The sequence below is a fragment of the Kogia breviceps genome, chromosome 8, assembly GCF_026419965.1.
Source record: "Kogia breviceps isolate mKogBre1 chromosome 8, mKogBre1 haplotype 1, whole genome shotgun sequence".
Taxonomy (NCBI): Eukaryota; Metazoa; Chordata; class Mammalia; order Artiodactyla; family Physeteridae; genus Kogia; species Kogia breviceps.
This window is the reverse complement of record NC_081317.1, coordinates 93,412,125-93,439,180: the sequence shown is the minus strand read 5'-3', so window position 1 is coordinate 93,439,180 and position 27,056 is coordinate 93,412,125. Positions and strand designations below refer to the sequence as shown.

Below are 27,056 nucleotides of genomic sequence, written 5' to 3'. Positions count from 1 at the left end.
TAATGTTGGCATTGTTAAAATTAGACAAGTGCTGATTTGTGTAAAGGGTTGCAGCAAGTGGGCTTGAATAAAGAGCCTGGACTCCAAACCTCATTAAGTTCCAGATAAAGTATAAGAATAATAATTCATATTTGTAATGGATTTTACAGTATTCTGAAGTTTTCACCTATATGATCTCATTTGATTCTTATCAGAACCCTGGGGGATAGCAGCACAGGTTTGATTATCCCATTTTTACAAATAAGGTCATGGAGGCTCAGAGAGGCTAACCAACTTACTAAAGAGCAAATAGGGACTGAATGACAGGAGTGGGACTTCAACCCATGATTCCTTACCAAAATGCCTTTGTTCACTGTATTAGCTTCCTATGGTTGCTGTAACAAATTACCACAAACTGGGTGGCATAAACAACAGATACTTATTCTCTCATGATTCTGGAGGCCAGAAGTCTGAAATCAAGGTGTTGTCAGGGCTTCACTCCCTCTGGAGGCTCTAGGGGAGAATTCATTCTTTGCCTCTTTCACCTTCTGATGGATGGGATGTTGGCACTCCTTGGCTTATGGGCACCTCACTCCAGTCTCTGCCTTTGTGGTCACATAGCCTCCTCCTTCTCTATTCTGTGTCTTTTCCTCTTATGTCTGTCTTCTCAAATCTCTCTTTGCCTTGCTCTTATAAGGACTCTTATGAGGATTGATTCTTATAAAGACTGACTTTAATACTCCACTTGTTGTTGGATTTAGGACCCACCTAGTAAGCCAGGATGATTTCCTCATCTCAAGATTTTTAATTACACCTGCAAAGACTCTTTATTCAAATAAGGTAACATTCACAGTTTCCAGGCATTAGGACATGTACCTATCTTTTCAGGGACCACCAATTCAACCCACTATATTCATTGTATGCCATTTAATTTAATACCTTCCTTTTGGATTGAAGAAATAATCTTCTGTCTGAAGATGGGCAAATGGGCTAGGGAATTTTTAGCTAGTATACAAAGAGGAGCATTTAAAATATTTCTGGTTTGTGCTAAGTGCTTAGTAACTAGAATTGAACTAATTAACACAAGAGTTCCACCAAATCATTATGCTAGCTTTGCATTTGCAGAACTATAAAAAAAGGGACTAAATTAAGTTAAAGTAACATCTGACTATTCATGATTAACAATATTAAAAGTTAGCTTTTTTTGTTTCTTGTGTAATTGGACTAAAAGGTGTGTGTGTATGTTTTGGTAATGGCTTAAATCAGTAGGATAGGTTTCTTACATTACATGGGCATTCTCATTTGGGTCATATAAGTAAAGATCCATATATGTAAACTCTTTTAAAAAAATAATTGTTTATTTACTGAACCTGGGGAAGATTAGATACACAACCAATTGTAAATTTGCATCTTTTAACTCAATTTTGAAGTGTTTTCGCACACACGTGCACACAAATTGGAATGCAACAGTTGTCCTAAGGTAAAACACAGTCACCTGAAACTGTTGCAAGTATTTTCACCCAAGGTTGAAAAATTGTTTATCCTGAACATGAAAACCTGTAACAAATTTAAATTAATTATATAAAACTCGTTACTTGTAGTTTTCCCCTTGCAAAGATCCCCCCCAAAAAAGCACAAGTAACTAATATACATCAGTCACAACATAATTCTGTATCATCCCCACACCAAAACCAGATGCTCCTTTAATTTTAAACCCATCATCAGAGAAAGTCATTTCGTTTTATACAAAACAAAATTCAAAAGGAAAGAAAGACCCAAGAAAAACAAAAGAAAGAAAGAAAAAAGAAAGAAAGAAAAAAAAAAGACCCAAGAAAAACAAAAACCTTAGTACTGACAGTGATGTTCAGTACCCTAATTAAACAGTGACCAAAATGCCACTGATCAAAAATGAAATAGTGGCTGTATATCACTGCAAAGAAATCCAAGAGGCTTTAACCCTTTGGCATCAGAAATCCAGATTTTTCCTAGTACTGAATGCATACCTCCTACGTGCCAAGAGTAGAGAAGTGGATATGCCAGCACAGAATGAAAAAGAGCTACCGTTTGCCGAAATACCTAGAGAATTGGCTTTAATAGAGACTTCTTACACGGTTAGGCAGAAACCAAGAAATGGTTATTAGCTGCTTGTGTCAACAATTTTAACTGGAGGTGACTGAGTTCTAAGTTTCAGAGTAAAACTTTAGCAGGGGGAAAGGTTGTTGGTTTAAGACTTATCTTTAAAGCAAAAACAAGGTAGACAAAGTATGAAAATACCACCTGGTAGCATCCTCTAAGTCACAGGGCTCTGCCATTTTCGGCTGGACAGAAAATGTCAAGATTCAGATTGTTGTTTCTCATAAGGACTCAACAAAATGAACCTTGAACTGCAGGATTAGGGATCCCAAGAATGCAGTCATTTTAGTAAAGTGCTATCAGTAAAGTACTATCCTGAACAAACTGCATTTTATTATGAAAGCAAAAAAAAGAAGATATAATAAGGACTATACACCTATATTCAACTTACAGCGTCTGAGTTCTGGAAGGACCTGTATAATGGAGGAAGAATTCAAATACGAAATTATGCCAATCAAATGTCAAATTTTCACTATAATTTTCCTGAAAAAGTGTTTATCCCCAATATTTATTAATTACAAAGAAACATAAGCTGTAAATGTACAGTTCAGAAAATAACAACATAGAAACTAATGACATTATTATGCCCAAGATGTTTGGTAAATAGTGAATTATGAGTTTGGGACCATCAGGAAAAGGCTTTTTTTTTTTTTTTTTTTTTTTTTGCGGTACACGGGCCTCTCCCGTCGCGGAGCACAGGCTCCGGACGCGCAGGCTCAGCGGCCATGGCTCACGGGCCCAGCCGCTCCGCGGCATGTGGGATCCTCCCGGACCGGGGCACGAACCCGCGTCCCCTGCATCGGCAGGCGGACCCTCAACCACTGCGCCACCAGGGAAGCCCCAGGAAAAGGCTTTTTAACCAACCCTCCAGACTACAAAAAAATCTCTTCAGGTAGTAGATCTGTCCCAATGTCATGGCAACTAGAACAAGAGCTTCAAAGAAGGACCAAAGGACCACTCTGCTGTTTGTGCTGTCATTGACTGCTCTGTATATTCTCTCCCGATCTTCCATGTATTCCTGTTCATGCTTTACAGCTGTCATTGCCACTGTGAGCTCATTAATCATTTCTTCTAGCTTGTTCTGGTGAGCTTCTGTTTCCATGTCTTGTCCTTTTGGGGCCTCCCCAATATCAACGGTGAACATCACTATCTTTGGAATCATGTTGGACATTCTATTGCTAAAACAAAACTTATATGTTTCATCCCTGTGAGCAGCAAATGTGTATTTCCCACTGGACTCCCAGTCTCCTTTATAAATTTGCTTATTATTAGGCCCTGTAATCTCCACGTCGATGTCCAGGAAGCTACGCTCAGCCACCTCAAAGATGAGGCCCATCTTGGTGCCCAAGGTGACCCGCTTGAAGAAGCACTCCTCAGCATGTGCATCGACACTGACAAAGTAGCCCGAGGCTGTGGCCAGGAGGGCAGCCAGGAGCTCAGCGAGTGCCACCATGATGGGGCTGGGGTTGAAGCCAGGACCGGGACTGCATCTCCAGAGCTGCCGTCGCTGCTGCCACTGCTGCCTTCTCCACAATATTGTGGGTTTTTGTTTTGTTTTGTTTTGTTTTTGCGGTATGTGGGCCTCTCACAGTTGTGGCCTCTCCCGTTGCGGAGCGCAAGCTCCGGATGCACAGGCTCAGCGGCCATGGCTCACGGGCCTAGCTGCTCTGCGGCATGTGGGACCTTCCCGGACCGGGGCACGAACCCATGTCCCCTGCATCGGCAGGAGGACTCTCAACCACTGTGCCACCAAAGAAGCCCTCACATCATTTTTTTTTTAATTAAAAAAAAATTTATACAGCAGGTTCTTATTAGTTATCTATTTTATACATATTAGTGTATATACGTGAATCCCAATCTCCCAATTCTTCCCCCTCCTACTTTCCCCCCTTGGTGTCCATATGTTTGTTCTCTACATCTGTGTCTCTATTTCTGCCCTGCAAACTGGTTCATCTGTACCATTTTCTAGATACCACATATATGCGTTAATATACGATATTTGCTTTTCTCTTTCTGACTTACTTCACTCTGTGTGACAGTCTCTAGGTCCATCCACGTCTCTGCAAATGACACAATTTCATTCCTTTTTATGGCTGGGTAATATTCCATCGTATATAGGTACCACATCTTCTTCATCCATTCCTCTGTCGATGGGCATTTAGGTTGCTTCCATGACCTGGCTATTGTAAATAGTGCTGCGAAGAACATTGGGGTGCATGTGTCTTTTTGAATTATGGTTTTCTCTGGGTATATGCCCAGTAGTGGGATTGCTGGGTCATATGGTAATTCTATTTTTAGTTTTTTAAGGAACCTCCATACTGTTCTCCATAGTGGCTGTATCAATTTACATTCCCACCAACAGTGCAAGAGGGTTCCCTTTTCTCCACACCCTCTCCAGCATTTGTTGTTTGTAAATTTTCTTATGATGCCCATTCTAACTGGTGTGAGGTGATACCTCATTGTACTTTTGATTTGCATTTCTCTAATGATTAGTGGTGTTGAGCAGCTTTTCATGTGCCTCTTGGCCATCTGTATGTCTTCTTTGGAGAAATGTCTATTTAGGTCTTCTGCCCATTTTTTGATTGGGTTGTTTGTTTTTTTAATATTGAGCTGTTTATATATTTTGGAGATTAATCCTTTGTCTGATGATTTGTTTGCAAATATTTTCTCCCATTCTGAGGGTTTTCTTTTCGTTTTGTTTATAGCTTCCTTTGCTGTGCAAAAGCTTTGAAGTTTCATCAGGCCCCATTTGTTTATTTTTGTTTTTATTTCCATTACTCTATTAGGTGGGTCAAAAAAGATCTTGCTGTAATTTATGTCAAAGAGAGTTCTCCCTATGTTTTCCTCTAAGAGTTTTCGTGTCCGGTCTTACATTTAGGTCTTTACTCCATTTTGAGTTTATTTTTGTGTCTAGTGTTAGGGAGTATTCTAATTTCATTCTTTTACATATAGCTGTCCAGTTTTCTGAGCACCACTTATTGAAGAAACTGTCTTTTCTCCATTGTATATCCTTGCCTCCTTTGTCATAGATTAGTTGACCATAGGTGTGTGGGTTTATCTCTGGACTTTCTATACTGTTCCATTGATCTATATTTCTGTCTTTGTGCCAGTACCATATTGTCTTGATTATGTAGCTTTGTAGTGTAGTCTGAAGTCGGGGAGTCTGATTCTTCCAGCTCCTTTTTTCCCCCTCAAGACTGCTTTGGCTATTCGGGGTCCTTTGTGTCTCCATACAAATTTTAAGATTTTTTGTTCTAGTTCTGTAAAAAATGCCACTGGTGATTTGATAGGGATTGCATTGAATCTGTAGATTACTTCGGTAGTATAGTCATTTTCACAATATTGATTCTTCTAATCCAAGAACACGGTATATCTCTCCATCTGTTTGTGTCATCTTTGATTTCTTTCATCAGTGTCTTATAATTTTCTGAGTACAGGACTTTTACCTCCTTAGGTAGGTTTATTCCTAGGCATTTTATTCTTTTTGTTGCAATGGTGAGTGGGATTGTTTCCTTAATTTCTCTTTCTGATCTTTTGTTGTTAGTGTATAGGAATGCAAGAGATTTCTGTGCATTAATTTTGTATCCTACAACTTTACCACATACATTGATTAGCTCTAGTAGTTTTCTGGTGGCATCTTTAGGATTCTCTATGCATGGTATCATGTCATCTGCAAACAGTGACAGTTTTACTTCTTTTCCAATTTGTATTCATTTTATTTCTTTTTCTTCCCTGTTTGCCGTGGCTAGGACTTCCAAAACTATGTTGAATACTAGTGGTGAGAGTGGACATCCTTGTCTTTTTCCTGATATTTGAGGAAATACTTTCAGTTTTTCACCATTGAGAATGATGTTTGCTGTGGATTTGTCATGTATGGCCTTTATTATGTTGAGGTAGTTTCCCTCTATGCCCACTTTCTGGAGAGTTTTTATCACAAATGGGTGTTGAATTTTGTCAAAAGCTTTTTCTGCATCTACTGAGATGACAATATGGTTTTTATTCTTCAATTTGTTAATATGGTGTAGCACATTGATTGATTTGCATATATTGAAGAATCCTTGCATCCATGCGATAAAGCCCACTTGATCATGGTGTATGATCCTTTTACTGTGTTGTTGGATTCTGTTTGCTAGTATTTTGTTGAGGATTTTTGCATCTATATTTATCAGGACCGGGGCATTTTCTTTTTTTGTAGTATCTCTGGTTTTGGTATCAGGGTGATGGTGGCCTCGTAGAATGAGTTTGGGACTGTTCCTTCCTCTGCAATTTTTTGGAAGAGTTTGAGAAGGATGGGTGTTAGCTGTTCTCTAAATGTTTGATAGAATTCACCTGTGAAGCCATCTGGTCCTGGACTTTTGTTTGTTGGAAGATTTTTAATCACAGTTTCAATTTCATTACTTGTGATTGGTCTGTTCATATTTTCTATTTCTTCCGTTTTTTTTAATTAAAAAATTTTTTTTGGTTCTGTTGGGTCTTTGTTGCTTCGTGCGGGCTTTCTCTAGTTGCAGCGAGCGGGGTCTGCTCTTCATTGTGGTGCGCAGGCTTCTCATTGTGGTGGTTTCTCTTGTTGTGGAGCAAAGGCTCTAGGTGTGTGGGCTTCAGTAGTTGTGGTGCATGGGCTCAGTAGTTGTGGCTTGCAGGCTCTAGAGCTCAGGCTTAGTAGTTGTGGCATACGGGCTTAGTTGCCCTGCGGCATGTGGGATCTTCCCAGACCAGGGATCGAACCCGTGTCCCCTGCGTTGGCAGGTGGATTCTTAACTACTGTGCCACCAGGGAAGTCCCCATATATGTAAGCTCTTTAAGGGAAGGGGCTTGGTGTGTCCTGTTCACAGTTAGATCCCCAGTGTAGTTCCTGACACATAGGTGTGCTCAAAGAATTTGCTGAATGAATGAAATAACTTTTTATGACACCCAAATCAGGCAGCCACAAGTCCCATACTGTTTCGCCTTTTGGAGAGTCCTGAATAACAGTAAGACTGTAGGAGCGTCCTCACTGACTTCAAGAGATTCCACTGTGAGTCCATTTACTTTTGACAGAGCCTACAACTTTTTCTTCTCTGATAATCTTCGCTCTAGGCCAAAAGCCTGTTGTCATTGCCTTGTTCACATTAAACAGTAATCAGTGAGATTCCTTCCGCCCATCATTTCACTTCTCACTAGCATGGAGCTCAGGTACCACTAGAGGCATTCTGGTGGGCTAGTCCAGCCAGCTCTCCAGGTCATTAGTGCCACACATTAAGCTCTGGGGATGGGCAGGCTTTTGTCCTCTCAAAAGTGTGCAGAGTTTTGACTCTATGATATAGCTTTCAGTGTTAACAGATAGGAATTGGGTGACTCAAATGATGTGCCAGACCTTCTATGTGTTATCTCAAATACTGCTTCCAACCAACCTTAGAAGCTAAGTACTATCATCATCCCTGTTTTACAGAAGCGCAAAGAAGTTAAGTACTTGACCAAGTTCACACCAAGATTTGAACCCAGGTAGTCTTACTTCAGAGCCTACGTTCTTATCCGTGCCCATTGCCAGCCTCGTGCTCATTCGTTTGTAAGTAACCTGTTCTTTCATTCTGAAAGCTTATATTTTTTCTTTATTCTTAAACTTCAGAAATTTCATGAGGATATATCTAAATGTATGCCTTTTTTCAATTATCCTGCCTGGCACTCAGTGAATGTTTTTATTTTGACAACTCTAGTCTCCTCCTGAGGGTAGTTTTCTTGTATTGTGTTTTTTATTTTTTCGGTACACGGGCCTCTCACTGTTGTGGCCACTCGTGTTGCGGAGCACAGGCTCTGGACGCGCAGGCTCAGTGGCCGTGGCTCACGGGCCTAGGCGCTCCACAGCATGTGGGATCTTCCCGGACCGGGGCACGAACCCGTGTCCCCTGCATCGGCAGGCGGACTCTCAACCACTGCGCCACCAGGGAAGCCCTGTACTGTGTTTTGATTATTGCTTTCTCTAGTATAGTCTTTGCTTTCCCTCTGGAACTTCTTTTATTTCCGCTTAGGCCTTCTAGGCCTGCCTTCTATTTCTTTTCTTTTTTTTGCATTCAGGAATTCCATTTCTTTTAATTTTTGCTCTGGATAGTGTGTTAACTCATTCACTTCCTTTTCCAGATAGCAAATTTGTTCTTCAGAAAGGTCTCTTCTACTTTTTACTTCCTTAATTGAAATTTAAAATTTATAAATCACGTTTAAAGAATTTCCCAGTATATTATTTTGTTCTGGTTATTTTTTGCATTCAATATCATATAAAAATACCATAACCAAATAAACCCAATTTTATTTTAGAAATGTGAGGCTCTTTCAACATTAGGAAATATTAATGCAATATCTCACTTTAATAGGTAAAAGGAAAAAATCTTCGGGTCATTTCCACAGACATTGTAAAGATATTTGATAATCAATACCCATTGTTGATTAAGAAAAAAAAAGAAACAAAAAACAGCTCTTGGTAATCCAGGAAATGAAGGATACTTTCTTAATAGCCATTTTCATACTTAACATTGAAATACTTAAGCAGCATTTCCCAAGTGTATTCCTCTGGACTGTGGATCTGGTGTTTTATATAAAAAGGGGTATCTTGGTATATTAGTTAGCATAAAGCAAGATATTATAACAAATACCAACATTTTAGCAGCTTAATACAATAGAAATTTATTTCTCCCTCATGTAATAGTCCGTTGTGGATGTTTCTGGTTGATAGACAGTTTTTCTCTATATGGTGATTCAGGAACTTGGGTTCCTTGCATCATGTGGCTCTCTCTTTCCCTAAGGCCTTGAAATCTTCTGTTTCCAGCTGGTAGAAAAGCAAAGAAAGGGTGGAAAATGCATATTCTCTTCTCAGTTTCTGTGGCCTGGATATGACACACATTTCTGTTCACATTCCTTATTCCATTTACCAGACAAGTGACCTCACCTGTCTGTGTGTGGTCAGGGAGGGGAATAGAAAATAGTATCTCGCTGGGCAGCCACAGGTAGGGAATAGGTAGGCATTCTCATTTGTAGCTGGCAGGAGTAGAAATTAGGACCATCTGAATGGAGGACACTATGGTGATATCTATGAAATTAAAAATATACATATCCTTTGACCTTAAAACTCCACTTCTAGCAATTTTTCTGCCGATATATTCACAAATGTGTGCATGTTTACATTTTAAGGATATGTCTAGCAATACTTTAATAGCAAGAGGTTGGAAATATTCTGAATGTCCATCAAAGGGTACTAGATGAATAAGTTATTATATATCTGTATAATGGAACACTTTGCAGCCATTAGGAGGAACAAGGCAATGATAAGTGTACTGCCTAGGGGGAGAAAAGCAAGGTACAAAGCTGAGTGCATTGCTGCCATTTATTTAAAAAAAGAAATATATACACATATGCTCATATATTCATAGATTGCTTGTGGAACCATCACAAGAAACTGGTAACAGTGGTTGCTTCTGTTTAAAACTATAAGATAATAGGGGTGGGGTGGGAGGGAGACATGCTTTTACTGTGTACTCTTTTTGTGATATGCACCTTTTAAATATAAAAGTCAGTTGCAGAAGTATAGTAAATAACATGGAAAAATGGCTGTAATATATTGTTGCCTGAAGAAATCTGCTTACTGAAAAGAATGTAAAATATGTTCTTATTTTTATAAGTAAATAAAAATTTTAAATGGCATATACTAAAATATAGTGGTTTATTTGTGGTTTTTGCTTATCTGTATTTTTTGATTTTTAAATAATGAACATATATCACCTTTGTAATTTTAAAAAATTATGAAAATAAAAAAAGAAATACAATGAAAACTTTTCATAGGAGTCCCAGTTAACCCTGCCATGAAATCTTCCTCCATTTTTCCTGTTAAGATTAATGAAGGCTTCTTTTTTGCTTTCGTGCTACATTTTCATAAATTTATGACATTCTGAATGTACACATTTAGCTCACCTAGTCTGTGCATTCTTTAAGGGTCTGCATCATACCAGATTAATCCAGGTATCCCTGTCAGTGCCAACAACAGTGTCTTTCCCGTTAACAGGTGTGCATTAAATATTGAGTTGGTGCTTAAAGCAGGGAATACAATGAGTACAGTGGTTGTGAATTTTGTTGCACGATGCAGCCTGTATTTAATACTGTATCAGATCCACTGACTAATGTCAGTGGCTTATTGGGTGGAGTGCAGAGTACATGGGTCAAAAGGTTTCCTTTCTAAAATGATACTGGTTGCCTTCAGGGATCACTGTCTCTGCATCATAAGTTAGTGTGGGCCTGTTATAGAAATTTATGTAGTAAAAAAATTACATAAAGTTAAATAAATGTAAGAGTAATCAAACTGCTGATGACATAGTCCCTGATCTGATACAGGTGAGACACTCCTATCAGCTTGGTATTTTAATTTTAGTGCCATTTCCTCCTACTTTTCATACTATTTTCCTTTCCCCATTTCTATCCTTTTGCTACAATCCCTCCTGTACACATCCCTGTATTTTTGATGTGGTCATCATGGGTTGGTTATGAATGAATGAGAAGAATTGCAAATAGAAGAACTGGGAGTGGATAACATTACTTGCAGCAGTAAGATTTTTTTTTTAACATCTTTATTGGAGTATAACTGCTTTACAATGTTGTGTTAGTTTCTGCTGTATAACAAGGTGAATCAGCTATATGTATACATATATCCCCATATCCCCTCCCTCTCACCCTCCCTATCCCACCCCTCTAGGTGGTCACAGAGCACCGAGCTTATCTCCCTGTGCTTTGTGGCTGCTTCTCACTAGCTATCTATTTTACATTTGGTAGTGTATATATGTCCATGCCACTCTCTCACTTCGTCCCAGCTTACCCTTCCCCCTCCCCATGTCCTCAAGTCCATTCTCTACATCTGCATCTTTATTCCTGTCCTGCCCTTAGGTTCATCAGAACCATTTTTTTTTAGATTCCATATATATGTGTTAGCATGTGATATTTGTTTTTCTCTTTCTGACTTACTTCACTCAGTATGACAGACTCGAAGTCCATCCACCTCACTACAAATAACTCAATTTTGTTTCTTTTTATGGCTGAGTAATATTCCATTGTATATACGTACCACATCTTCTTTATCCACTCATCTGTCAGTGGACACTTAGGTTGCTTCCGTGTCCTGGCTATTGTAAATAGTGCTGTGATGATCATTGTAGTACATGTCTCACATGTAAAGTGCTTGGCTCTGTAGTTGCTAAGTGATTGCATGCTCAATAAATGTAATTCTTAGCTATTAAGAAACATACCCCAGAGTCACATGAGCAATTAGTGGTGAAGCCCACAGTGAACAAGGCAATCTGATTTCAGAATATTTACTATACTATGTTATAACTGCTTTTGTGGGTATAGAGAGATGATTAAAGATGGGTTCTAAGCAGTGGAACAAAATGAATTTCATTCAACATGGGAAATACGATTTAGGGTAGGGAATTCTTCTTAGGGGCTCTTCACATTATCCCCACTTAAAGAACTCTTCTTTGATATCTTGCCTGCATATAGGGACTTACGTTAGAAATACATCTCTATAATTTAGGTAAATGACATTAATTCCAGATTTATAATGCACATGGCTAATGAACCTGAAGAATATCTTACAAAGGTCTCACTCTAGGAGTTGGTCTACTAGTGCTGACACCTGGGATACCATGTCAAGTCTTGTTGCTCTGTTCACCATCTCCATACTCCCTAGATTTTTCCAACTTTAGGACCCAAGTGGGAGTCTTATGTTGGAGGATGTTGTACAAACCACATGCGTAAAGAAAATAATTTACATTTTTCCTTTCTTAGCTTCTGGAACATCAGTGATTCCATCCTCCCACTTCTATTGGGCAGAAGTTGAGGTATTCTCCTTATGGTCCTTCATCTTCTCCAAAATCCACCATCACCACCACACATACACACACACAAGCACACACACAAACACACACACACTCTCTCTCTCCTTGCTATACATGTCAGAGGGATCCAGCATAACTACTTTTTTCTGATTCAAGGACCCAAGAATATGCAAAGTCTTTGGTAATAAAGGAGCACACCAACATGCCACCTTCTCCATTCCTACCTTTTCCACTCATGACTGTCTTTTAGCTTTCTTTTCTCTGTTTCTTTGCTCACCATTGTATCCCTCTATCCTTTGCACAATGCCCAATGCCTGGTATATAGTAGGCATTCAATAAATAGTTTTTGAAAGAATAAAAAAAAATAAGATGCACTGTATATTCAGTATCTTAATGATATTCAATTACAGAAAAATGTGCAAAAATATTGCCTTGCTTTAAATGTTTTATGAGAGCAGACTGTTCTTAGCAAGTGGGCCCCACCTTCACCTCCACTGCCACATTAGAGCTCCCACAACTTCTAGATTTATTCAGTTACCCTGAATATAGCTCTGGTGGTAAAGAAACTGAATGGATGCCCCACAAATTCGGGAGGAGATCTCCGTGTTGGAGGCAGGTCTATCTCCAATGGGATTGGTTATTTTTCCAAGTTCTTTTGCAATTTCATGACTTCACAATGGAAAAGTTTCCACAGATTTAAGTTCATCAAGGAAATAAATAGATCATAGGAAGACATACTACTTACTATTAGAAAGGGGTAGGAGAAAATAATCTGAGGAAAGTAGAAGATATCCAGAAAGCCAAAACAACCTACTTTTTAGGCCCAAAGCCTCCTTGGAAATCACTGGCTTCCACAGACTTCCATCCTGGAGGGCAGCATATCTAATTCTCTTAGTTTCCAGTTTTTGAACCCCTTGCTTACATCATCAGTTATATTTGAAACTGTAGTAATCTTTTCCCCTTGTTTTCTTTTACTTCAACCCTAGCATATACCTTTTCTCCCACCACTCTGATAACCTGATAATGTTTTAGAATTTTAATTAGTTCAAATTGGTTGACATCACTTGTTTATCAGGGTGCCAAAACCTGCAAAATTGTAGCTGTAGATATCTGGGACCACAGTCCAGAATAAATAACCTTCATAATTCTGGTACCTATAAAGAACTCAAATATATGTAGACAGTGATACTGAGGCAACTTTCATTTCACTGGTTTACTAGGAAAACCTTTAGAAATGTGAAACAGAGGCTTAAACTTTAGGACCTTATTCTTGCCTGAAAGTCCAGACTTATGATAGTCTGGGCCATGATGATGAACCAGTAGACTGTCCAGACATGTTCAAAGCAGTCAAACTGGTCCTTCAGGACTTTGATTGGCCCTGGATTACAAACGATGTACCGCAATATGCAGAAACACTCAGTCTGTGTCCAAAGATGAAGAACATCTGAACATCTGCTACTAGAGACCAAGTATCGTGTGTGTGTGTGTGTGTGTGTGTGTGTATCTACCACCTGGAGGTCATCTCCAAGACTTCAAGAGAAAGTGATACTCAGGCTTGAATTTGGAGTCCTTCACACATAAATCTCGTTCATAGCTTGCTCTGTCTCCAAACCTCCTTAAGAAATTAAAAAAAGAAGACCAATTAAACCCAAAGCAACTCAGTAAAGAACAGAAATAGAAAAATAGAAAAGAGACAATTAATAGGGAGAATTAACAAAGCCAAAAGTTTTCCTTTGAAAGTACAATAAAATTGATGAACTCTCACCATGACTGATCAGGAGAGAAAACAAATTACCATAATTAGGAATGAAAGAGGAATATCACTATAGATCATACTTACATTAAAAGATTAATAAAGAAATATGGAAATTTGATGCCAGTAAATTCAAGAAATTAGATGTTTTCAAATTCCTTTAAAACACAACTTACTAAAGCTAATACAAGATGGAATAGAAAATCTGAATAGCCCTATATCTATTTAAATTTTTGAATTTGTGGTAAAAAAAGTTCCTGTGAAGAAAACTACAGGTCCAGATGGTCTCTCTGGTGAATACTATCAAACATTTAAAGAAGCAATAATATGAATGTTAAATAAATCCAGAAAATAGAGAAGGAGGGAACATTTTCTAACTCATTTTATGAGGCGAGCATTACCCAGATACCAAAACAAATAAAAATCCTTAAAAAATATCATCAGGTTGAATCCAGGACTGTATTAAAATGTTAATACATCATGATCAAGTGGGGGTTAGTACAGGAAACAAAATTGCTTAACCCCAAAATTAATTAATGTATTTCACATTTTAACATAATAAAGGAGAAAACCTATATAATCCTTTCAATACATACAGAAAGAGCATTTCACAAAATTCAATAATTTTTGACTCAGCAAATCAGGAATAGAAAGAAATTTCTTTAACTTGTTGAAGAGCATCTATAAAACACCTGTAACAGCGTTGTATTTAGCACTGAAATATTGAAAGCCTTTCCCCATGACTGAGAACAAAGTATGGATGTCCTCTCTTAGTACTTCTATTTAATGTTGCACTGGAGCTCCTAGCCACTGCAATGAGGCAAGAAAAAGAAGTAAAAGATATAAAGCCTGCAAAAGGCATAATTCTGTACTTAGAAAATCTTAAGGAATCTGTAAAACAACTACTGGTACTTATAAATGAATTTAGAAAGGCCACAGAAACAAGTTCAATTATATTTTTATAGATCAGTTGCAAACAATTGGAAAATGCAATTAAGAATTTAATTCTATATCAGATAACCCTGAAAACCATATAATACTTAAGAAGTAGATCATCGACACAAATGTAAAATCAAAAACAATAAAGCTTCTAGAAGAAAACACACACCTGGGTTAGGCAAAGATTTCCTAGAGAGAGCATAAATAGCATTAAATAAAAAGGAAAAAAATTGATAAATTGGAATTCAAACCTTTTGCTCATCAAAAGTTACCACAACAAGAAATGAAAAGGGAAGACACAGACTGGGCGAAAATGTTTACAATATATATATCTCCTGCAAATCAATAATAAATAGACAACCCCATACAAAATGGGCAAAAGACTTGAGTAGGTAGTTAATAAAGGAATGTGTACAAATAGCTATTAAGCACATTAAGTTGCTTATTACCATTAGTCTTCAGAGAAAATGCAAATTAAAATTACAATGAGATACTATTTGATATCCATTATAATGGCTAAAATTAAAAAGATAGACAACACCAACTGCTGGTGAGAATGTGGAGAAACTGCCGGCAGGAGTACAAAATTATACAATCATTTGGAAAATATTTGGCAGTTTCTTGAAAAATTAATCATATACCTGTGCTGTGGCCCAGAAATTCCACTTCTAGGTATTTATCCAGAGGAAATGAAAACATATGCCCACAAAAGGACATGCAAAAGAATATTCACAGCAACTTTATTTATACTAGCCCCAAACTGGAAAGAACCCAAATATCCATCAACAGAAGGATAAATTATGGTATAATTCATATAAAAGAATACTACTCAGCAAGAAAAAAGAATGGACTACTGATAAATGCAGCAATAAGAGCAAATCCCCAAAACATCATGTTGAGTGAAAGAAGCCAGACACAAAATAACATACTGAATGATTCTATTTATATAAAATTATAGAAGAGGGAAAATTTATGTTGATAGGATTAAGAACAGTGGTTGCCTGTGGGGGCATATGGTAACTTTCTGGAGTGATGGAAATGTTCAATATCTTGATTGGTGTGGTAGTTACATGGATTGATACATTTATCAAAACTTATCAAGATGTAAACTTAAAAAAAAAAGATGTAGACTTAAGGTTAGGCAGTTCATCGTATGTATATTTTACCTCTATACAAACCAAACCAACAGTTAGCTGTATACCATTATAACAGTGAGCAAGGTGTGTTAAATTTGAAGTTGGGCAAAAATTATAGTAAAGAACAAACGAATGGGTGGTAGTACCATCAGACATAGATTTCAGGGCAAAAGCATTACATGAAATATTAAATAAAACAAAGTAATGCATTTTGTATTGATAAAAGGTAGAATTCATCAGAGATATTTATATCTGGAGAGTACAACACTGAACTATATAAACCAAAATATTATAAATACTAGGGGGATTTGAGATGATCACAGTAACTGCAACTCAGTAATTGAGAAGATAAATGGATAAAGAAATGAGGATATATAAAATTCAGATGAGAAAAATTAATGATATATGTTAAACTCTATGCTCTAACAAAGAGACAATATACATTGTTTCCCAGTGTCCATATTAAACATTTATAAAATGTGATTATATAATGGGCCAGAAGAAAACTTAAATTTCTAAAAGCTGAAAATGTGTAGGCCACAGTCTCTGACTACAATACCATAACAATGAAATTGATTAAAGCCAAAAAATCTAAACTCTTGAATAAATCAAAAGACATTCTCCTAAATCACTTTTGGGACAAAGAGAAAATGTATATATTAATGACAGTGAAAACTGCTCCTAAAAACTTAAGGGTATGGCCAAAGCAGTACTTAGCAGATTTGTTGCCTTAAACATATAAATATATGAAAAAGGGAAGAATAAATGATTGATGAAATTAGAAATAGAACAATGAGGATGTTCTATTAACTGAGGATGTAGGAGATAGAAACAAAGTTAAATGCAAAAATTACAGAGTTAGCAAACATAAAGGGAAAGGATAAATCCATTTAATCTATTGAGAAAAAGCAAACAAAACCTCTAAGGCCAGTCAAAGAAGAAGAAAGGAAAACCACCATAGAATTGTAAATGAGCATGAAACCACAGAGGTGAGGGAGATAAGTCACAAGTGAACATGATGCCCATTTTCAAGCTAATGGATCTGAAAGTCATGATAAAATGGATGGAAAAAAAAAATCAAGTTTCCAAAATTAATTAAAGAAGACCTGCATGTACCAGGACCCGTACAAGGACTTTTAAAGATTGTCAAAGATCTATTCCACCCAGAAAGCATGATGCTTTGATGATTTTATGGGTAATTCCTGGAAATGTTCAAGAAAAAGATATTTCTTTTGTTAAGGAAGTATTTTAGATATTAGAAATGTATAAATATCTCTTTAATTCATTTTTTGAAGCAGACATAATTCTGATATCTAAATCTGACAAAACTAATGTACACACACAACTGTATCAATCTAACCTATGAAAATTGATGTAATTAAACATATTATACTATAACCATGTAATGTAGGGCTTATTTGAGGAATTTATGGTTAGTTCAACATGAAATTTATTAATGTAATTCATTATATTAAATAGGCTAAAAGAGAAACAAACACGATGCCAGAAAGGCACTTAATACAATTTACTATCCATTATTGGTAAAACTCTTAGTAAGGTAGGACTTACTAAGGAGATTTCTTAACGTACTAAAGCCTAATCATGAGAAACTAAGAATAAACATTTAGTGATGAGAACTTAGAAACGTTCAATTAAAGGTGTCATATACCACTGAAAATATTTAACATTATTATGGGGGTTCCTAGCCATTGTTTTAAACAGAAAAATAAGTATATATTTTGGAAAGGAAAAGACAAAATTATCATTACCCAGAAAATAGTTAGGAAATATAAGCGAAGCAAATGAAGAACTTTTAGAGTTAATGTGAATTTTTGATAGGCTGTCTGGTTAGTGTGTGTGTGCCCATATATATATACATACATATCATATCATATATACACACATATGTGTATACATATATACATAATGCATGTTGGTTTCCCATGCATATATGAACCAATACAAACTAATAAAAGCCAACACAAACCAGCTAGAAAATTATGTAGAAAAAATAGATTTCTTTCACAATTGCAATAAAAAATAGAGACCAAGGAATTAATTTAACAAATATGCAGGACTGTATGAAGAAAGCAACAAAACTTCCCAAGGCCAGGAGAAGACTTGAATAAGTGGAGAGACAGACCATCTTTCTGGATGAAAAGAGTCAAAATGATAAAAATGTGAATTTCCTCTAAATTACTCTATAACTTCTAACCAAAATAAAAAGGAGAAGTTTTGGGAATTCGATAAAATGATTCTAAAGTTTAGATGGAATTACAAACATTTAAAAATATCTAAAAATTATTTTTAAAAAGTAATGAAGGGAGACTTGCCCTGTAAGTTATTAAAACATATGGTGAAAGTACGATTTGTTCTGTGTGCAACGGGTTCAGAAATAGATATGCAGATCACAAGAATAGAATCAAAAGTCTAGAAAGTCACATGTGTATATAACTTATTAGTGTATAATGAAGTTATAAATTCATATAACAGGAAAGATGCTGTATTATAAAGAAATAGCATTGGGTGGGTACTAGTTAATTACCTAGGAAAAAGCATTTTGGAGCTTTCCTGTTCCAATTGCTCTGAAGATGTCAAGTTCCTCCAACTTACAATATCTTTTCATCCTCTGCAGCTGCTTCCAGTTAGCTCCATTATCTCTTTGTCCAAAATTTCTTTCATATTTTTTCTTGGACTTTATCTTTACAAACCAAACCAAAGATATCTTTATCTTCTTCCTCACCATCTATCTTTCCCTTTCCTGGATCTATTTCCCAGCTGGCAATTCCCTCCCTATCCATTGTAAGACCTCACAAGTCTTTTTGGCTTCACGCACCTATCTACCTTAAAAAGGCCTTATTGGTGGATTGGACAAAACAATCTTTTCTTGAGGCATGTTGAGGGATGTGAGTGAATGTGGTCAGTTCTCATTAGACAACTGCAGAATATTCTTTGTGATCTGAAGGAGAAGAAGCTGTGAATACTCAGGTGTTATCACCATATGAGTTACCAAAACTGTGGGTCATTCATGAATTGGAATGCATTCATTACAAATGGAACCAAGATAGTGATTTTCAGACTGCTGGGGTCCTATTAAGATGGCTTTGAGGCTGCCAGAGGTGGACACAGAGTAGGACTCACAGACAGGTGTGACTTCTTAAATATCCTTTAAGCAGAGCAATATTTGTATATTGAGGGTTCACATAAAATTTTGTTTCAGGAAAGGTTTTTGCTACTAAAAGTTTGAAGATCACTTCTCATAAAAACAATTAAATAATAAATATGTTCCATAGAAAATAACTGATTTAAAAAGCAGCATGATTTGTAAATTAAAAAAATACATGGCTACAAAAAAGTACTTAACAGTAGTTATATCTGGTGGGAGTGAACAATTTTATTTACTCCTTTTGCTTATCTTTATTTAAAACATTCTATAATGATAACATTACTGTCATTTGTTTTTATTTTCATACTTTTTTTTTCTTTTTTTTTTCTTTTTTTCTTTTTTTTTTTCTTTTTTTTCTTTTTTTTTTGCGGAGCACAGGCTCCGGATGCGCAGGCTCAGCGGCCGTGGCTCACAGGCCCAGCCGCTCCGCGGCACGTGGGATCTTCCCGGACCGGGGCATGGACCCGCGTCCCCTGCATCCGCAGGCGGACTCTCAACCACTGCGCCACCAGGGAAGCCCTATTTTCATACTTTTGAGGTATAATTTAGACAGAGTAAAATGCACAAATTTAAGTGTACAATTTTATGACTTTTCATATATGTATACACCCAGATCAAAATATAGAATATTTCTAACACCCCAGAAAGTTCCCCCATTTCCTTCCAGTTAATAACCCCATTCTCTATGTCCCATCAGAGATAACCACTATTTTGACCTTTTAGATTTGGTTTTGCCCATTCTTAAACTTCTTGTAAATGGAATAATACAGTATATACCTTTTGGGTCTGGATTATTTTGCTGAACATAATATTTTGAGCTTCACTAATATTGTATATAAGTAAGTTTTCTTTAAATTTCTGGTTAATATTCTATTTTATGACTATCCTACAATTTGTTTATCCTTTCTTTTGTTAGACATTTGGGTTATTTACAGTTTTGCTATTGGGAATAAAGAGGCTCTGAAAAATCTTCCACTATTTTTTTGGTGGGTCTATTATCCACTTCTCTTGGGCGTATACCTAGGGATAGGATTATAGGATATGTGCATCTTTACCTCTTCAAGATTTTGCCAAATTTCTCTTCAAAGTGGTTGCATGAATTTACATCTCAATGAGGAGTGCTTGAGAGTTGCCTATTCTCTTTTCCCTCTACCACTATAAAATAAACAAACAAGGCAGACTTTTTAAATGGAAAAAGCAAAGCTAGGCCTGGGGGAATGTGGTAAAACTAACTCACATCTGATCCCCCGGTTGAATCCAAGAGAAACACGCAGAGAGCAACAGCAGGTCTTTGGGTCAGTAATTGTTCTTGGTGTCTGTGTGTGTCTGGGTTGCAAGCCCAGGAGGAGTATGGGAGACAGAGTGAGGGGTGTAGAAAGCCAGTCTCAGGAAAGGGCTACAGATATTAGAGAAGAGATCATTAGTTCACAGAGGTTCCCCAGTGAACTGGTTAGGATTCCAGCTCCTGCAGGAAACCAGAGGATCTAGTGTAGAGGGAGTATATTCCTGAACCAGCTGTGTGCAGAATGTTTGGATGATTCAGGTTTCATTTGATGTTTACACCAGCATCAAGGTTGCTGTTGCTTTGCCTTTCTGGGCACACGGGGTAGGAAACTCTTAATGTGCCACTGAATCTGGGCTGACTTGAACCTGCAAGTAGAAGAACTTACAAGCAGATAAGGCAGAGCTGATACAGAGATGCCAGTACCCCAAACCCAGTGTACAATTAAACCTAATCCTGGGGCATAGTCTGTGTTATCAGTTTTCTAGTCAGGAACCTAAGTGCATGGGGGAAGCTGGGACTGTAAATGTGCTAGCCAGGTAGATGCTGCTTGCCAAGACAAGTGGGACCATCTGAACTAAGTAGCTGTTACTGGGTCCTAATAACAACAGTGACAATAAGGCCAAGTTTTCAGGTATGACCCCTCCTACAGGTTACTCACCTTGGTCTATTTCATGGTCAGAAATTTGTTACTGATGACCCAGATGACAGAGTTCAGCTGATTCTGACTGTACTTCCACCATATATCTTGAATCTTCTTGCTTCTTTCCACTTTTATCACCATCACTTTAGTTGAAACCACCATGATATATATAGTCTTTGGTATATTCCAACAGCCTCTTTACTGGTCTCCTCCTATCAACGTCTGCCCCCCTCATATTCATTCCACACAGCATTGCTCATCTGATCATATTATCCCCTTACTTAAAATCATGTTGGAATTTCCAGAGTATATATTCGAAGGTGGATAATATGGACACAAGAAAACGTGTCAGTTTGGGAGGTAGAAGACTTAGGTTCTAATCTTGGCACACCCACTAGTTAGCTGTATGACTGAGCAATCCTTTCCCTATCCCAGGTCTCAGGGTTTTTTTCATCTGTAAGTGAAAGGATTGGACCAAACTAGGAAGTTTCTACGGGCCATTGTAGGTCTAACATTCTGTGATACTTTGTGGGATTGATTTAGAGGATTTTTCTTGGGATGGAGAGAAGTGAGACCTTAAGATTGTATTTCAGTCAGCTCTCCTATCTTTCTTCTCAGAGATGGCTGGCATCTTTGAAGTTGTCAGACAGTTCCTATACACTGAGCATAAACCGTTTGAAAATGTTTCAAGAGAATTTCCCCATTTCAGCAGGTACGCCTCAAGGACTGAGAGTTCCCTGTGGTTTCACACTGCTGATATAGGCTCTTGTCAGGTTCTCTGTGCTGCACTGCATACTATATCTTAGTGTTGTGTGGATTCGTAGAAGCCATCCAATCAAGGCCTGTTGGTAGGTAAGTCCTTCAAATCCATGCAGTGCTGCTGCCATCTTTGTAGGATTCTGACCAAGTGGTGGACACAGACATATACATTTGTCTAGTTAATGTTTTTAAAGTGTAAATCTCATGACATAGAACTATAAACACTTCTCTGTTTATATATGTTTATATTTGATACTTCTCATTCTATCTTTGCAATTTCCTATGAATATTCAGTTATTTCAAAATTAAAAAATAAGTCTTTACAAGGTGGTTAATAGGACTCTCTAGGGCTGATTCCATAATGTCTTCCATAATTGTCTGAATTGGGACTTTTTTTTTTCCTAAAGCAAATGTAGATTACCTGACAATGCAATGGCTTTCATAATTTTGACCATGAAGTCTGTTTCCAAGGAATTTTCAGTTGAAGGCTCAACCCACACATTCAGTGGCCTGTGTGTTTATGTTGTGTTTGATCAGCAACAAGGCCAGCCTTAGCAATAGCACTGCGTGTGCTGGTCTTTCTGGTTCCTTGGATTCCATGCCAGCTCCTACCTTTCTCTTCTCCATTTCCAGGCTCAGCCCTCTGTAGCTCTATGCAGACAGAAGGTTGTGGAGTGCCCTGGCCAATGTCCCTCCCAGGTCTCTGAGGAAAGAATCCCCAAATGACCACTGGGAACATCTCTCCCCACAAGCCCAGTGGTCATTCAGGGATTCAGTCGATTTAGAATCTATTCTTCTCTATATCAGGGTGGAGGGTGTCAAGGGATGAGGAGAGGTTGCTGAAGGGAAGAGGAAAGATTAATGGCCCCTCAAATATGTCCATGTCCTCATGCCCAGAACCTGTGAATACATTAGGTTATGTGGCAAAGGGGAATTAAGGTTGCAGATGGAATTGAGGTTGCTCATCAGCTGGCCTTAAAAAAGAGGGGTTATCCTGGGTTATTCTGGTTGACCCAGTGCAATCACAATTGTCCTTAAAAGTGGAAGAGGGTGGCAGAAGAGGAGAGTCAGGGAAAGAGATGTGATGATGGAAGCAGGATCAGAGAGGTGCTATGTTGCTGACTTTGAAGATGGAGGAGGAGCCCATGAGTTGATGAATGTGGGAGACCTCTAGAAGATGGAAAAAGCCAGAAAATGAATTCTCTCCAAAACTTTCAGAAGGGAATGCACCTTGAATTTAGTCGAGTGAGATCCATGTCAGAATGTCTGACCCATACAACTCTATAATAATAGATCTGTGTTGCTTTAAATCATTGACTTTGCAGTAATTTGCTATATCACAATAAAATACCAATATAATAGAAAACTAATATACTACTGCAGGATACAAGGTCTCAGAGTAAGAACTGACTGAAGGATGCCTGGGGTTTAGGAATTAGAGAAGAGAGTCCTGGGGCTGGGTGGAATGAAATCCGAGACAGGAGGTAGTCATTGGGAAGGACAAGTAGCCCAAGGTTTAAGGGCATGGTCTTAGGGAAAGGACAGTGCTACCAGGAGGGATTGAGTTAAGAATTGGGAAAAGAAGAGTTTCAGCTCAAGCAGTCAGAGAAGCTGTTTGGGGGATTTGGAGTACATGGGTAGTAGCATAGAGGTGAGACTTGGATGGGGAAAGTGTATGTGGGAACAGTGGGTTTGTATTAGGCTGGGTAACAAAAAAGGAATGGAAAGGGCACAGGGCTTGGAATCAAGGAGGCTGGATTTTAGTCATTTTGCTATCTGAGCCGTTTGACACAAATCTCCTGGGTGTCAGTCTTCCAATGTGTAAGATGAGGGGCTCACAGTCTCAGATTGCTTCCCAGATTCAAATAAAAATTACACGGTTTGGTGAAGGACCTTAGTGAGCTCTTTAAGAGTAACCTGACTGTGGTTATGGCGTTTCAGCTCACTATGTCACTAAGTCAGTGTCCTTGGACATAGCTCAATGCAGTGCATGTAAATGACAGTGGATTATGGCTTCCCCCTCAGCAGAATAACTTTGCTCCACTTCTGAGTGTTCGTCGTGTTACTTCAAAACATAGAAACAATGACCTTGGCACACACAAGTCTCGTCATGATTGAAATATCTTGTATTTACAGATTTGTACGTATATGATATTTTTTATGGGGCAGGTTCAAAGTCTTTGCAAACTGCCATCTCTGATTCCTTTTGGGGTAGGCAGGTAGTAGCCATTTTGAAGTTGACCAAATAGAGAATCACAGGGATATTGATCCCCAAATCTCTCTTAATTCTTAAGCATTAAATATTCCAGAATCCTGAAATACCGAATTCAGTAAAAATGTCTTTGCATTCTGTTTGATTTTGTACACTTTTCAGTTTCTCACAAACCTTTTACTGACAGAGCATCGTAGCATCTGCCAGTGATAGGGCAACCAGAGGGTTTGGCAGCTTGTGGGTGGGAGTTTCAGGGTTTGGGGACTTGGCGGCAGTTAGATTGGGCTGTTGGTGTGGGAGGATGGAACTGTGTATTGATGATGGTCTTGGCTTTTTCTAAATCACAATTGCATCATATGAGATAGCTGAATTTATGTTGAGCTTTACAAAAGTCTCCTGGGAAAAGGGCAAAACTGGTTTTAGTGCGTAAGAAATTTATTTATGGCAATTATGGTACCAAACTGAGACTGGAGACTGTTGAGAATCTGGACCACTTTCTGGTGGAGAAAAAAAAAAGCTATTTTACTTTTTAAAGTAAGAATCGTATAGTAGAATCACTTTGTAGTTACAGTGAATTTTGAAATTCTTCTTGTTCTTTCCATAGGGTGACAGGCTGGATATTCTTGTCATCCTAATTCAGATAAGGATGGCTTCTGGAAAGAAATATGAGGGGAAAAAAAGGAGAGTGGAAATAAAATGGCCAGCTCCCAAGGAGGTAGTTTGAGGATGTCAAAGTATGGTTGGCCAGGTTTCTTATGACTCATCTGCACAGCAGAGCCGCATGACTGGTCCTCCTGGAAACACAAGGTCACAGCTTTCCGTAGTATTAAGATGACTCACAGAGAAGGGGGCTGTAGGTCCCATTGCAGGTTTATCTGATGTGCAAAAATGTGACTTATGTCTTTAGTTTGACTTGATTTTTTCAACTCCTGGTGCCCGGATTTCTAGAGAGAGAATGCCATGGAAGGGAAATTGTATTAAGTGATTCTTTTTTAAACAAGAAGATTAGAAAACTAGCATTAGGTACTGGAGTACCTCAGGCATCCTTGCACATCATGCTCTAAAGTGGTAAGAATCTGGCAAGAGTTCTTCCAGTACAGTGTGGTGTAATGTAATTGATCTATCAACAGCACAGGTGGGATATATTAAGCACTTTAACTTTTTTCCAGTCAATTCTTTCTACTAAACTGTGTAGAATCTTCTTTTCCCTTTCTTTAATGGCATCTTAGTTAAATATCAAAACATTCTGATCATTTTTGATGCATAAGCTCAGTCCAGTCCAGTTTAAAACTCCAGTATCATACCCAATTTAAAACTTTCCCCATAACCATTGCTCAAGGGACTCAAAAAGTGGGCTGGAAGGGGGATTGGAGAAAGAGAGAGGGAGAGAAGGAGAGGGGCAGAGAGAGAGAGAGAGAGTTCTAAGATATCTTCTCTTTTTCTCTCTGTCAAGTAGACCATCTAGGATTGGGGCAAGGGGTGCTTGGATAGAGGATAGAGGAGGTAACAACAGTCCTGTATACTTGACCACCTGCCAGTTGTGGGAAGGTGCCCGTACTCACTCTGGTCACTTTGGTCTTCTCTGCTTCTGGCAGCCTCTGCTGATGAAATGGTCACTATATGATGGTTTCTTGTTCAGGCCAGCCTGGTCCACTCTGTCAACGAGGATTTCCTTAGAGAGGGCAGCCCTCTTGTGGTCCATATCGTCAGTCCTCTCTCTGGTAGAGTGTCACCTCATTTGTCCTGGGTATCTGGCTAGCCCTTTTAGTTTCTTTGTCCCTCCTCTCTTCTGTAGTCCTTTCTGTGGACCGATGGAAACCTCTGAGGTTTTCTTCCATACATTCTGCCATGAAACTGGGGTGGAGGTGCCACACATCCTTTCTTCCCAGGATTACTATTCCACTTTCTCGGTGTGCTGCTACACGGCTACTCCAGGAAGCCTCTTGCCTTCAGAAATCTACAGTGAGAAGTGAGCACAAGTCTCTGTGTTCAATTACACGCCCCCGTCTTCAGGCCAAGCCCTCCCTAGAACTCTCTCACCAGGCTCCCCTCTGCTCTACTCATGGCACAGTGAGATGCCAGCGGTCTCCCTTTCTGCAAGTTACTCCCAACTCTTGGAGAAGCACATCCCTCCTCCCTCCAACAAACTTGGCGTTGTAGGATAGGGAAAAGGCAGTTTCCTCACAATGAGTATTGTACTCTCGGCAAGGATGGGGACCCCGATCACTCTCCTCTCCCTGCCCCGGCTTCTTACATGGCCTGGGAAGAGGTGTGAGGGTCAGTGGATTGCCCTCAGTCATAGTGTTGGTTTTGACTACTAGTAAGCCTTGAGGGAAGGTGTCTGCCCCTTTAGATAGGGAGACTCAGTGTCTGTAGATTTCATCTGTAGATCGGTATCAGTTCTGGGCCACAGGAAAAGTTCCACTCAGCATCCTGGCCTGCTAATATCTGGTTTTATATAAGACTGTATTTTCCTGTCAGTCAGTGGCCTTTCAGTGTTATGTGATGGTATGGTGTTTTGGTTTTGTTTGTTTTGTATCTGTCAATTCATATTACTAGAAAAGTCATAGAAAATAATGGTTTATAAAAAATAAGGCTCTATTTACTTCAGTAGTGACTTGTTTCCCAGGAGATGTTTGATTTCCTTGGCTAGATGCCGTAAATACAGTAGGACTTTGTATTTACATTGTATTATAATAGGGATTTATTCTGTAGGTCAGATCACGGTCTTCATGACGTGCTCTACGTCATAAAAGCCCAGGGAGGCAGTAGAGTGTGTGCCGCAGTCAGATCAGCTTTGCTAGAATCAGCAGCTTTGTGAGGCTGCCTCATAAGCAAAATAAAAATACTGCTACCTACCCACCTAAGAGGGTTATGAGGCCTCAATTGAATAATGTATGTAAAGACTCATGATTGCCTGGATCATAGGAAGTATATAATAAGGTTAGCTACTTTTATTATCTTTATGGTATAGATAATGCCATGTTATCTTTATGAGTATATGATTCCACTATAATTTGAATAAAAACATATCAGCTTGGGTGGGGGGGCGCTGACACTGGGAATTCTGCTAGATATAAGGAAGTTTCACGTATATCACGTATATCATGTTAGTGGGAAAAGGAGTCAAGTTTAGAAGAATAAACAGCAGAGATTAGGGACTCCATCTAAAAGATGGGGAGATACGAGATCAGGGAGTAAGGGCA

General features: G+C 38.4%; 1 long non-coding RNA gene and 1 pseudogene across 1 annotated transcript in view; one reads left to right on the top strand and one right to left on the bottom strand.

The window, feature by feature from the left end:
• Positions 1-27,056, top strand: part of LOC131760910 (uncharacterized) — a 562,803-nt gene that overhangs the window by 13,973 nt on the left and 521,774 nt on the right. The gene's annotated exons all lie outside the window — the stretch shown is intronic.
• On the bottom strand, positions 2,927-3,565 carry LOC131760904 (transmembrane emp24 domain-containing protein 2 pseudogene; annotated as a pseudogene).